This window comes from Kogia breviceps, chromosome 5, assembly GCF_026419965.1.
Source record: "Kogia breviceps isolate mKogBre1 chromosome 5, mKogBre1 haplotype 1, whole genome shotgun sequence".
Lineage (NCBI taxonomy): Eukaryota > Metazoa > Chordata > Mammalia > Artiodactyla > Physeteridae > Kogia > Kogia breviceps.
Genome location: NC_081314.1, coordinates 84,470,339 through 84,482,460, shown reverse-complemented (window position 1 = coordinate 84,482,460; position 12,122 = coordinate 84,470,339). Strand labels below are relative to the sequence as shown.

At 36.9% G+C, this 12,122-nt stretch overlaps 1 protein-coding gene and 1 pseudogene across 2 annotated transcripts in view; both read right to left on the bottom strand.

The window, feature by feature from the left end:
- Positions 1 to 12,122, bottom strand: part of GSK3B (glycogen synthase kinase 3 beta) — a 206,149-nt gene that overhangs the window by 183,107 nt on the left and 10,920 nt on the right. The gene's annotated exons all lie outside the window — the stretch shown is intronic.
- Positions 1,249 to 1,889, bottom strand: LOC131757369 (nuclear cap-binding protein subunit 2-like; annotated as a pseudogene).

Sequence of the window (12,122 nt, the reverse complement as noted above, 5' to 3'; positions counted from 1 at the left end):
AGCCTCAACTTCACAAACTACTGGAAATTAGGAGATACTCTGTTGCTAGATGAAAAAATATCACTTACGTCAGGGAAAATTATACTAGACTACCAGGTGAAAATGAGCAATAGTTCACATAATATTAGAGAAATTCTCTCTTGCCTTACAAATGCAAAATAAATCCTCCAGACTCCCTTCTCTGTAGAGACCACCAGCTCACCACCCAGGCTCTGAAACTTAGCACAGTTAGGGAAAAAACAAGACAGACTTCAGTATGAGAATGAGCCAAAACATTTCCTGAGGGAAGCATTTCTGATTTTGTTTTTGTTAAGCATTCTCTTGATCTTTAAGCTCATTTAAAGAAAAAAAAAAAAACAAACCCCACTCAATTCCCAAGATCAGTTTGAAAATGAAAAAAATAGATATGCTGGCTCTCACAGCACCCTTCATCATGTCAAGTCACTGGTTTAACTCACATCTCCTGATATTTCCTCCCCATTTCCTACTGATAGCGTCCGCCTTTGCCCTTACAGAAGTTGAGGTTCCCTGTAATACAGACCCTTTATTTTTTTTAGCGTTAGCTAAAACACATATTTTGAAAAATGTGTTTAGTAAAAATACCGTTCAAGTCCTGAGCTAATTTCCTGATATATAAAGCACATAAGAGGTGGTGTCCCCTGCAACTCTCTAAGGCTTACCAACTATTTAGGAAGTTCCCTTCACTCTTAAGTTTGCCTTTAGAGGTTAAAATTCAACACAGAAAAAAATTCAGTTATCAAACATCTATTCCTAATTTAGAGTAAAGCTACATTACATAGCAAAACTCCACTTAGTAAACTTTATCTCATGCAAACTTAAAATTTTAAAAATAGTAATTCCAGGCCCCAAGGTAGACCATGAACCTACTTAGATGCAAATATGGTAAACACTTAAAATTTTTTTTCCAGTCTTCCTAAAAGAAGTATGTTTTGGCTGATAGATCAACATTATACGTCTGTTGCTAAGGAACACAATTTTTGACCCGGTAACTCAAATCATTCTGGTAATCTGACACACGACCAAGATGCTAAGACTATAGAATTAAAGGCATTCTTTTGGATTATGTCCTTTAATAATTTTTAAGTGGAAAACCATGAGGAGGCTTCCAGCTCAGTAGAGACATTGATTAAAGCTTGGTAAAAATGGGCAGGTTCGCAGACCTTGGGTAACGCAAGTCAAATTCAACAGGCCAAAGGAGTGAGTTTTTCATGATGGGACTCTCACCACTCACTGGTTTGGGGCCAGTTTTCCATAGCCTCCTCTCCCAGCATCATAGTCCTGACAATACTCATCTCGTACCTGGCCCCCAGAACACCCACGGCCGTACTGCCTGCCCTGCTTAAAGCCTGCGTCCCAGTCTGTGCGAATGATCCAGTCATCTGGACAAGTTCCATTTATGTACCGCATGGCATTTTCTGCATCTGGTCTTGAATAGTATTCCACAAAGCAGAACCCTGTTTTCTTCATTTTTATCCAGACCCATGATGATTTTATGCCACCACTTTTGCTTAAGAGTTCATAGATTTGTTCTTCAGTTGTATAAGAGGAAAGATTTCCAACATACAATGCACAGCTTTTCTTCAGTAATTTTTCCTGTTCTTCATTGTCACCCATTCAGGAAACACTGTAGAAATTCTATAAGACAGTATCTTACTACTACCTAAATGAAGCTATAGGCTTTAGACTGCAGAGATAAACAACAGCAAAAGTTGAATCCGTTCACTGTTTGAATCTTGCAGGATGCTTGAAATTCATGATGGTTATGATGTGAAACTTTCTAAAGTAATGAGACCCAGAAGTGCTGGCCCGTACTGGCTCAGCTCGACGTAGGAGTCGCTGCGCAGCGCCTTCAGGAGGCCACCTGACATAGTGCAGAGAAGTGGCCAAGGACTCCGCCACTGTTGAGAATAACGAAGCCACCCCAGTGGTGGTGGAACTGGCAAATGTTTTCAGCAACCATTTTCTAAAATAAGCTCAAAATAATAATACTAATACACATATGTATATATAAGTAACATGGCAAGTAATTCATCACTCTCCAAGACTTTCAGTGTAAAAGAAGAGCTATAAATATAAATCTTTAAAAAGTTAAAGGGAAAATCTTATAATCCTAAACCCTTAAACTGGAAACAAAATCAGACTTAGAAATATTAGTATGAACTCATGGTGTATTTTCTTTTCTTTTTTTTTACTTTTTAAATTTTTTATTTATTTTTAAAATTTTTATTGGAGTATAGCTGCTTTACAGTGTTGTGTTAGTGTCTTTTCGCATTTAAGTAATCATACAACAGACTAAGCAAAGTTGCAGAATATAAGATCAACACAAAAATCATTCATATTTTTATACACTAAGCAAATGAACACTCTGAAAAGAATATTAAGAAACAGTTCAGTTTACAACAGCATTAAAAATTTCAATTTAATAGCATAAAATACCACTTACGAAAAAATTTAACCAAGGAGGTAACAAGACTTGAAAACTACAAAAGTTACTGAAAGAAATTAAAGAATACTTAAATAAATAGAAAGACATGCCATGTTCATAGATCAGAAGACTTAATATTAAAATATCAATACTACCCAAAGCAATCTACAGAAGATTCTAAAATTCAAATGAAATTGAAAAGGATTCTGAATAGCCAAAATAATCTTTTTAAAAAACTAAGACTACCTAAACTTCCCAGTATCAAAACTTAATACAAAGCTAGAGTAATCAAGACAGTGTAGTATTGACATAAAGACAGAAATACAGATCAATGGAACAGAACTGAGAGCCCACAAATAAACCCATGCACCTATACAGTCAACTGATAATCAACAAGGGTGCCAAGACACTTCAATGGGAAAACAACAGGCTCTTCAACACATAGAACTTGGACAACTGGACCCTTACTTCACACCATATATAAAGATTAACTCAAAAATGGTTCAGGGACCTAAATATAAGAAATAAAATATAAAATCCTTAGAAGAAAACACATGGGTAAATCTCCATGATTTTGGATTTGGGAATACTTTTACAGATATGAGACCAAAAGCATGAGAAGGAAAGAAGCAGGTACATTCAACTTCATCAAAGTTTAAAACTTCTGTGCATCTAAGTACACTGTCAAGAGAGTGAAAATATTACCCACACAACGGCAGAATGTATTTTCAAATCGTGTATCTGGTAAGGGTCTAGTATCCAGAATATATAAAGAAGCCTTACAACCCAACAACAAAAATAAAAAATGGGAAAAGGAGTTGAATAGACATTTCTCCAAAGAAGATATACATATGGCCAACAAGCCCATCAAAAGATACTCAACATCATTAGTCATTAGGGAAATGCAAATCAAAATCACAATGAGATGGCCAATATCAAAACATGGAAAATAACAAGTGTTGGAGAAGATGTGGAAAAATTAGAACCCTCATACACTGCTGGTGGAAATATAAAATGAGGCACCAACTGTGGAAAACTGGCAGTTCCTCAGTAAACACCCAAGAAAACTGACAAGTGGTCAAAAAAAATTTGTACACATTCACCACAGCGCTATTCACAATAGCCAAAATCTGGAAACAACCCAAACATCCATCAACTGAATAAACAAAATGTGGTATATCCATACAATGGAATGTTATTCAGCCATAAGAAAGAATGAAGTACTGATACGTGCTACAACATGGATGAACCTTGAAAACACCTATGCTGAGTGAAAGAGGCCAGACACAAAAACCACATGCTGTATGATTCTACTTATGAACCGTCCAGAACAAGCAAATCCATAGTCAGAAAGCAGATTAGTGCCAGGGTCTGGGGAGAGGTAGGAATGCAGAGTGACCACTTAATGAATACAGGGTTTCCTTTTGGAGTATGAAAAAGTTCAGGAACTAGATAGTGGTGATCGATAAACAATACTGTGAAGTACTTAATGTCACTGAATTGTACACTTTAAAATAGAAATGGTCAATTTTACATTGTTTATTTTACCACAAAAAAAACCCACACACATACACAAACCACATCCCCTAGCTCTGTCCAATAAAAGGGCATACAAACAACACAACCATAGCAACAAAGACTCAGATGATGGTCTTTAAATATAATCTCACACTAAAAGGAATCAAAACCCCTTAGAGAGATAACTGGTTCTAGATCCGAGACAGGTGATGTACAAGATGAGCCTGGAACATCTTTTTATACTGGAAAACAGGGTTACCAAAGATTATTTAGGTTTTCTCGAGGAATACAGGAGCTAACATGAAGGGGCTCCCACTAGTTAAAGATGAGACAATTTGAGAATTAAAAAGAATAACTACAATGGATTATAACAAACATATCCAAAACCTGGGGTTCACATTGATTCCTAAAGAAAACGAACCAAACAAACAAAAACCTCACTGGCCACCTTTATCAAATACTAGGAAAAGAATCAGTCATTTATTCTACTGTTCCTCAGAATAATCATACAATTGATTGAAGTAAAGAAGTTCTTTTTTATAGAAGAGCTCCAGCAAATAAAACAGAAGGGGGCTTCCCTGGGGGCTTCCCTGGTGGCGCAGTGGTTGGGAGTCCGCCTGCCGATACAGGGGATGCGGGTTCGTGCCCCGGTCCGGGAAGATCCCACATGCCGCGAAGTGGCTGGGCCCGTGGGCCGTGGCCGGTGGGCCTGCGCGTCCAGAGCTTGTGCTCCGCAACGGGAGAGGCCACAGCAGTGACAGGCCCGCGTACCGCAAAAAAAAATAAAACAGAAGGAATAAAAAAATATCACCACCATTAGATAGAGTGATCTAGATCAGGGTTGGCAAACTTTTTCAGTGCCAATAAAGAGCTAAGGGGAAAGGGAAAGGGAGAAGAGAAGCAGAATAGGAGAAAGAATGAAACTGTGACTCATTCTTCTCTTCCTTCACCCTAGTTAGTGACAAGGTAGTGAGGTGCTGCTACTAGCTGTTCCTTTAAAAATGTCCCGACAAGGACAAAGAGTATTTTATTTTATAAGAAAAGGTTCCCATGAAAATCACTCTGCCTCAAGCTGTGAAAACTGGTGTTCTTGGAGCCCCCAAAGATTTTGGCTATTTCAAAGCAGGAAATAAAAATTTAGGAAAAGAAAAAAAATTGGGGTGGGTGGGTGGGGAGGCTCTCTCCCCCACTTCCTCAGAATGAAGACGAATAAAAACTGAAGGAAGAAAAATACCATACTCTTCTTAACTCAATCCACAGTTAATAGTCTTAGTGGTTTGGAAAGGCTCTAAACAGTTTTCCAAATTTTCAGAGGGCACCTCAGACTATTTAACTCTATTGAGCAAGACTACGACATCCAAGTTGGGAGAAAAAAATCTTCACATTCCATAGTAATCTGGTTTGCCCACCATAGTTAAATATTTAGTAACTAATGGTCAAATACAAACCAAACTGTCACTGCATACAGACTAGCCTGAAAACAGTTTTCAGGAGAAAAATATGCAGTATAAAAAGACTGACTAGGGACTTCCCTGGTGGCGCAGTGGTTAAGAATCTGCCTACCAATGCAAGGGACACGAGTTTGAGCCCTGGTCCAGGAAAATCCTACATGCCACGGAGCAACTAAGCCCGTGTGCCACAGCTACTGAGCCTGTGCTCTAGAGTCCAAGAGCCACAACTACTGAGCCCATGTGCCACAACTACTGAAGCCTGGGCGCCTAGAGCCTGTGCTGCACAACAAGAGAAGCCATGACAATGAGAAGCCCACACACCGCAACCAAGAGTAGCCCCCGCTCACCACAACTAGAGAAAAGCCCGCATGCAGCGAAGACCCAATGCAGCCAAAAATAAATAAAAATTTTTTAATAAGACTGACTACACAGACATTAGATCTACTCAAAATACGCATCTCACATTAAAAACAAACAAGAAATTTATGGGCACTAGGCTAACATCTGCTGATTACAAATAATAGTCACTGAAAAAGCGCCAGATGCCTAACAGCAACTCTAACTTTCTTAATGCCCTCTAAAATATACCAAAAAAACCACAAACAAACAAACAAACAAAAAACCCAACAAAATAAATAAATAAATAAAAAATACCCAAGATAGGACTTTCATATTCTAGGCATACCTCGGAGATACTGCAGGTTTGGTTCCAGACCATCGCAATAAAATGAGTATCACAAAAAAGTGAGCCACACAAGTTTTTTTGTTTCCCAGCACACATAAAACTTATGTTTACACTACACTGTAGTCTATTAAGTATGCAATAGCATTATATCTACAAAAAAACAATGTATGCACCTTAACTAAAAAATACTTTATTGCTAAAAATGCTAACCATCATCTGACAACACACGGTTGCCACAAACCTTCAGTCTGTAAAAAATGTGGTATCTGCAAAGTTCAATAAAGTGAAGCACAGTAAAATGAGGTATGACTGTAATTTAGTAAGGCAAATGGTGATGATTTTTCCTCAAGTAAGTTTAAAAAAAGATTTGGAGGCTTTCCTTATGACCGCCCTACACATGCCCATTAAAAAACAAACAAAAAACAAAAAAACAGGATACAGAGAGGTAACAATCTACACCTAAGCCTTAATTACTTTTATTACTACTACTAATAACAGCAGCTAAGGTTACTCTGTGCCAGACACCTTACATGCATAATTACCTCCTTTAAGCACCACAATCACCCAGAAAAGTAGGTATTATTATCACCACATCCAGATGAGGAAAATGAAGCTATAAAAAGTTTGTAACTTGTCTAAGCCCACTATACCTGATCAAAGAGGGGGCTCTGGCCTTGTAATGTCAAAAATGGACATAAAGCTATACATAACTAAACATACTATCAAATCTCACTCTAAAAACACTTTAATTTACACAGTATTCTCTGAAACCTTCCCCTCTGGAGCATGTAATTCATCCATGCAAAGCAAAGGACACAGGCCATGTGTCAGGTAAGTAAATTTATCCTTTCCTTCTTCCCTAAGTAGGGCAGCTTAGACTCTTTCCTAGTATTATTGCTAAATTGCTGTTTCTAAAGTGTAAAACCCAAATGGGCAGTTCATTACAATTATATAGTAGCACAGTACAGTCAAAAGAGCAAAGATTTAGGAATCAGAGAGATTAGGGATCCATTCCCAGTTTTGCCTTGTTGCTAGTTTTGTGTTCTTTATCCTCCAGAAGGGCCTCAGGTTCCTTGTCTGTAAAATGGAGATGTCACCTAGGTCCTGTACAGTAATGCTCTTTAAATGTTGGTTCCCCTCCCTTCTCTTCTAAAATAAAAGCAAGACCCAAATACCTAAGGCAAGGACTCCAAAGTGTGATCCAACGAACACCAACCCTTAGAGGGATCCTGTAAGCAGCATTTTCCTAAACTTCTTTAGCCACAGAATATTTATTACAGCATAACATTGCTTAAAGTAACTAGTGTAGGAAATGCTGACCAAAGGATTTTACACAGGTTAAAAAACAAAATGACACTTTGCTTCAGATGATAGCTCTTTTGGCTCTCAGTGTTCATTTTTATCCACTATCTAGTTCCTGCCTGCATTCTGGATAGCTGAGCTGGCAAGTAAGTGCCTTGTGGATATATGAATACTCCATTTATAAACTATTATACATTAAAACCCAGATGTCCTCTTATAAGTATGGTCTGAAAAATCTAACAGGGCTTGTTACTGCAATGTTAACAGAAAACAGTATTTTTCCACTAGTCTTCCAGTTACAGAGTAGAGGAAACAGGGAATAAAAAGTTCACATATCAGTTTTCATTTACCAGAACTGTAGGACATAAACTAAATTACTACAAACATAATGTGTATCTGGCCTCACCTGTAGAGAAAAAGGCAGTACAGAGAATGGGAGCCAATTATACTGCATCTGAATTTTGTATCATCACAGGATTTTATTGTAATCTGATACTTAAAACACTTATCAACTAAGAAAAGTTCCTCAGAAGCACAGAAAATTTACTCCAAGTCATGAAAACTACAAATCAACCTTTTAAATTAATATTTAACTAACCTCAAAAGCTACAAAAATACTGCTTAGAGAGAAAAACATGATTATGAACTGATGTATTAAAATTTGGTCTCTATGCTCAAGATTCACTGCTTTAAATTTCTGATTTATTTTTCAACATTCAACATTTATTAAGCATCAACTAGATAAAGAGGATCTTCATGTACAACAATAATGCAAAGCAACAACAAAAATTATTGAGGGACTTCCTAGGTGGTCCAGTGGCTAAGACTCCACCCTCCCAATGCAGGGGGCCTGGGTTCAATCCCTGGTCAGGGAACTAGATGCCACATGCCGCAACTAAGAGTTCACATGCCACAACTAAGACCTGATGCAGCCAAATAAATAAGTTAATTAATTAATTTTTTTTTAATGGAGACAAGTTACCTCAGGAAACAATAAGGATGGAAGCAGGTGGGTGAAGTCTAACACTTGCCTTGAGTCAAGCTATGATGTGTCAAACTCAAAATCGGTGTCTTCAAGTTACCAGAGGCAGCAAGGCACCATTTTTGCACATCATTCACATTCTCTTAGGACAGTAAAGTAGTTAAGAAAAGAGCTCTAGATTAAATTACCTTGGTTGGAATCCAAGCTCTGCCATCTGCTGGTTCTGAAACCTTGGCAAAAGTTACCTAACCTCTCTAAGCCTCAATTTCCTCAATGATAATGGGATCTGGCTCATAACTGACTTTGCAATATGGATTTCAACTATATTTGTTACCCATCTCTTATAGCCACTATTTCATAGACAGGCTGCATTAATTTTAAAGCAAGGTATTTGCTCTTAAAATTTTTACTTCAAAAGGATAAAACAATTTAACTTTACTTGTATATGGCTGACAATTTACTTTCTTCTTGGTAAGCAACATTAATAAAAAGTAAAAGTTCCAAAGCCCTACCCTAAGAAACCTTAGTTCAACCAACTTCCCAGAATCTTCCTATTTTCTTTCCAAATTATAAAGGCCACATAGTGCAGCAGTTAAAAGAACAAATTCAAAGTATGGCTACAAAATTTGCTGGCTGTGTAAGGCCCTCTAAGCCTCAGTTTCCTCATTTGTAAATTGTATTTGCCTTACCAGATTGTGGTAAAGATTAAATAAGACAGAAATAAATTGCTTAGTATAGTGCAATGACATAGTAAGTACTGAAAAACCTTTTGTCTTTTATTTAAAGTCTGGCGGCCTGAGTTCAACATGCTGGGCCTATTCCCTACTAGTTGTGAGATCCTAAATATATAAATTAAAATATTTTTAATTCCATTATCCATTAAATGAGAATATTGCCTCAAAGCATCATGAAAGTTATATGAAATATCAGTCCTTGGCACACAGTAAACACTCAAACAGTAGCTACATCTGAATTAATCTAGTTCTAAGATATGGGCTACCATCATAGCATCTAGGGAAACTCAATACTCATCATAACCACAATCTTTTTTCTAATTAACTTTTTCCCCAACCCTCACTCCTATAGGCAACAGCAGCATTTCTTACCTCTTCCCTAAACTTTAGAAAGTACATAGACTTTCCCAGGTATATATAAGAAAAAAAAATACGTTGTTGTTGTTAATTGGGACATAAAGTAAGCTACATTTTTACACAATATCTTACTCTTAAATTAATAATGATAGTTGACAAGCTATACAATTTATATTGATGCCATATACAAGACAGTGGAGTCAGAGAATCTTCTGCCTCTGGGGATCTTTCTTTTCTAAGGACCCCAGGAACTGGCCTACCTGCTCCTACTTTAGAAGTCATGACACACAGATATTTTGTTTCTTACTAAGTACTCATTCTCCACTATAGCAGAAATAAAATACTAGATGTTTTTACTAAAATAAAAAACATTTCCTCTATCCTTTGAAAGTGCACAGCCATTCTTTAACTTTCTATAAATTGACAGGAAGTAAATATATACTGTAAAGTCTCAAAACTCTCTCAATAAAGGTTATCTCTGATGTTCAACTGAATTTAAATAGAATTATGCTTTGTTCTTTAGTAACTCCTCTTACGTTTCAATGGCACAGCAAGCATTTGCTACTTACAGAGAAAATAAATCTCTTCTAAGAATCATGCCCTAGGTCAGCCAAACATCTCACAATGTATGCAATTAGTCAAAGAAGCAGATACAATGTTGATCAGTAAAAACCAAATTATTATCCTGACATCATGATTTCTCGAAACCCAATACAGGCAGCCTAATTTTACAGCTATTTAAGAAGTTGGATTATTTAGTGAAGAGAACCCTTATTGCTTATTAATATTTCTTACTTTCTCTGGGAAAGCTCTTCAATTGATATACTAATATACACTAGTGTATCAGACAAACGCTATCTGAGAGACACAAAAAGAGGCCCCGTAAAAATTAAAGTTTTCATAAATCTCCACAATACAATTATATGTCTAAGTACATCCATGGTGAAAGGGCCTGTTCATATTTAAATAGTCTGTTTACTTTGTCTCTTGCAGAATAAGCTACCTGGTAAAAATAAGGAAACTGATTTATCGCTTTTTACTATTCTAAATCTCTCTTCTACCCTCACCCTCTCCAAATAAACTCCTGGAAGGCTTGGGGGTATTGTACTAGCTGGACAGGCTCAATGTTTCAAAGGTATTGTGCTTACCAACCAGTGCAACCTAGCACCTGAGTTCTTTCATTCAGCTATCCATCCAGAGTTCACACCCCTCTGTGCTAAGCACACAGTATAACATAAGTGTCTGTATCTCTGTGTCTCTTTCCTTTCCCTACTACTGTTCCTTTGTGTTTAAACAAAAACCCAGGTTTAACTTTATAAATTAATTTCTTGTATCAAAACTTAAATGTTTCTAGAAACATCAGTGACAGTTTGATGACCTGGAAACTCTAATACTATCATGGATAGTATACATGTAACTACCATGATAAATTGCTTTCAACTCAAATATGTATTAAGTAACCCACTATAGAAAGCACTGTGCTCCACACTACAGGAAATACAAAGGTGAATAAAATACCGTTTTTGACATATTCGAATTTATAATCACCTAGAAAGACACAAAACAAGTTAACTAGAATACAAGGCAGCACATAAGAAGAGTGACTGTGCTATAGGAGTTACATGCAAGTGCATTTCATGCCTTGGAGTAAAGGGCGAGGAAGACTAAGTAGTTGAGGTGGCTTATGAGACTCTGAAAGCGCTGGGTGGGTCTTTGAAACAGCAAGGGGAGAGAATTTATGACAAAGAATATTTAGACTAATAAGATCTCACTGGGACCAGGACAATCATGGCAATAACAGCATCTAACAAGTATACCAATAAGAATTTTAATATACTTTTTTTTTTTTTTTTTGGTACGCGGGCCTCTCACTGTTGTGGCCTCTCCCGCTGCGGAGCACACGGTCCGGACGCGCAGGCTCAACGGCTATGGCTCACGGGCCCGAGGCATGTGGGATCTTCCCGGACCGGGGTCCAAACCCGTGTCCCCTGCATCGGCAGGCAGACTCTCAATCACTGTGCCACCAGGGAAGCCCTAATATACTTTTTAAGTGTGCTAAAATATGGGGAAAAAAATCATTACCTCCTATACCAAGGACCTTTCTGAAGAACATAAGCCTCTCAACCTCCTTTAATGTGGTGTAAATTTCAAAATAAACGGAAGACATGACTAAAAACTAAACAAAGCAATGAGACAAATCAATGAAGTGTTTTTAAACTACATATACCTTATCTGTTCCTTTAGAATAAATAAATAAATAAATATATATATATATATATATATATATATATATGATTAGGCAGATTGACAACAATTACACATAACGTAATTCCTGGAAAATTCTAAACCTATACTGCTCAACATGTGGCTATTAAGTGCTTAAAATGTGGCTACCACAAATCAGTATGTGCTATTAAGAGTAAAATACCCACTAGGTTGTGAAGACTCAGTACTCAAAAAAGGTGGCAAAATTTATCATTAGTAAATTTTATATTCATTACATGTTGACATAATATTTTGGATACACTGCTTTAAATAAAATATATTCTTAAGAGTAATTTCACCTGTCTTTTTACTCTTTTTAATGTGGCTCCTAGAATATTTTAAATTACATATGTGACTCACATTTGTGGCTTCCATTTATTTC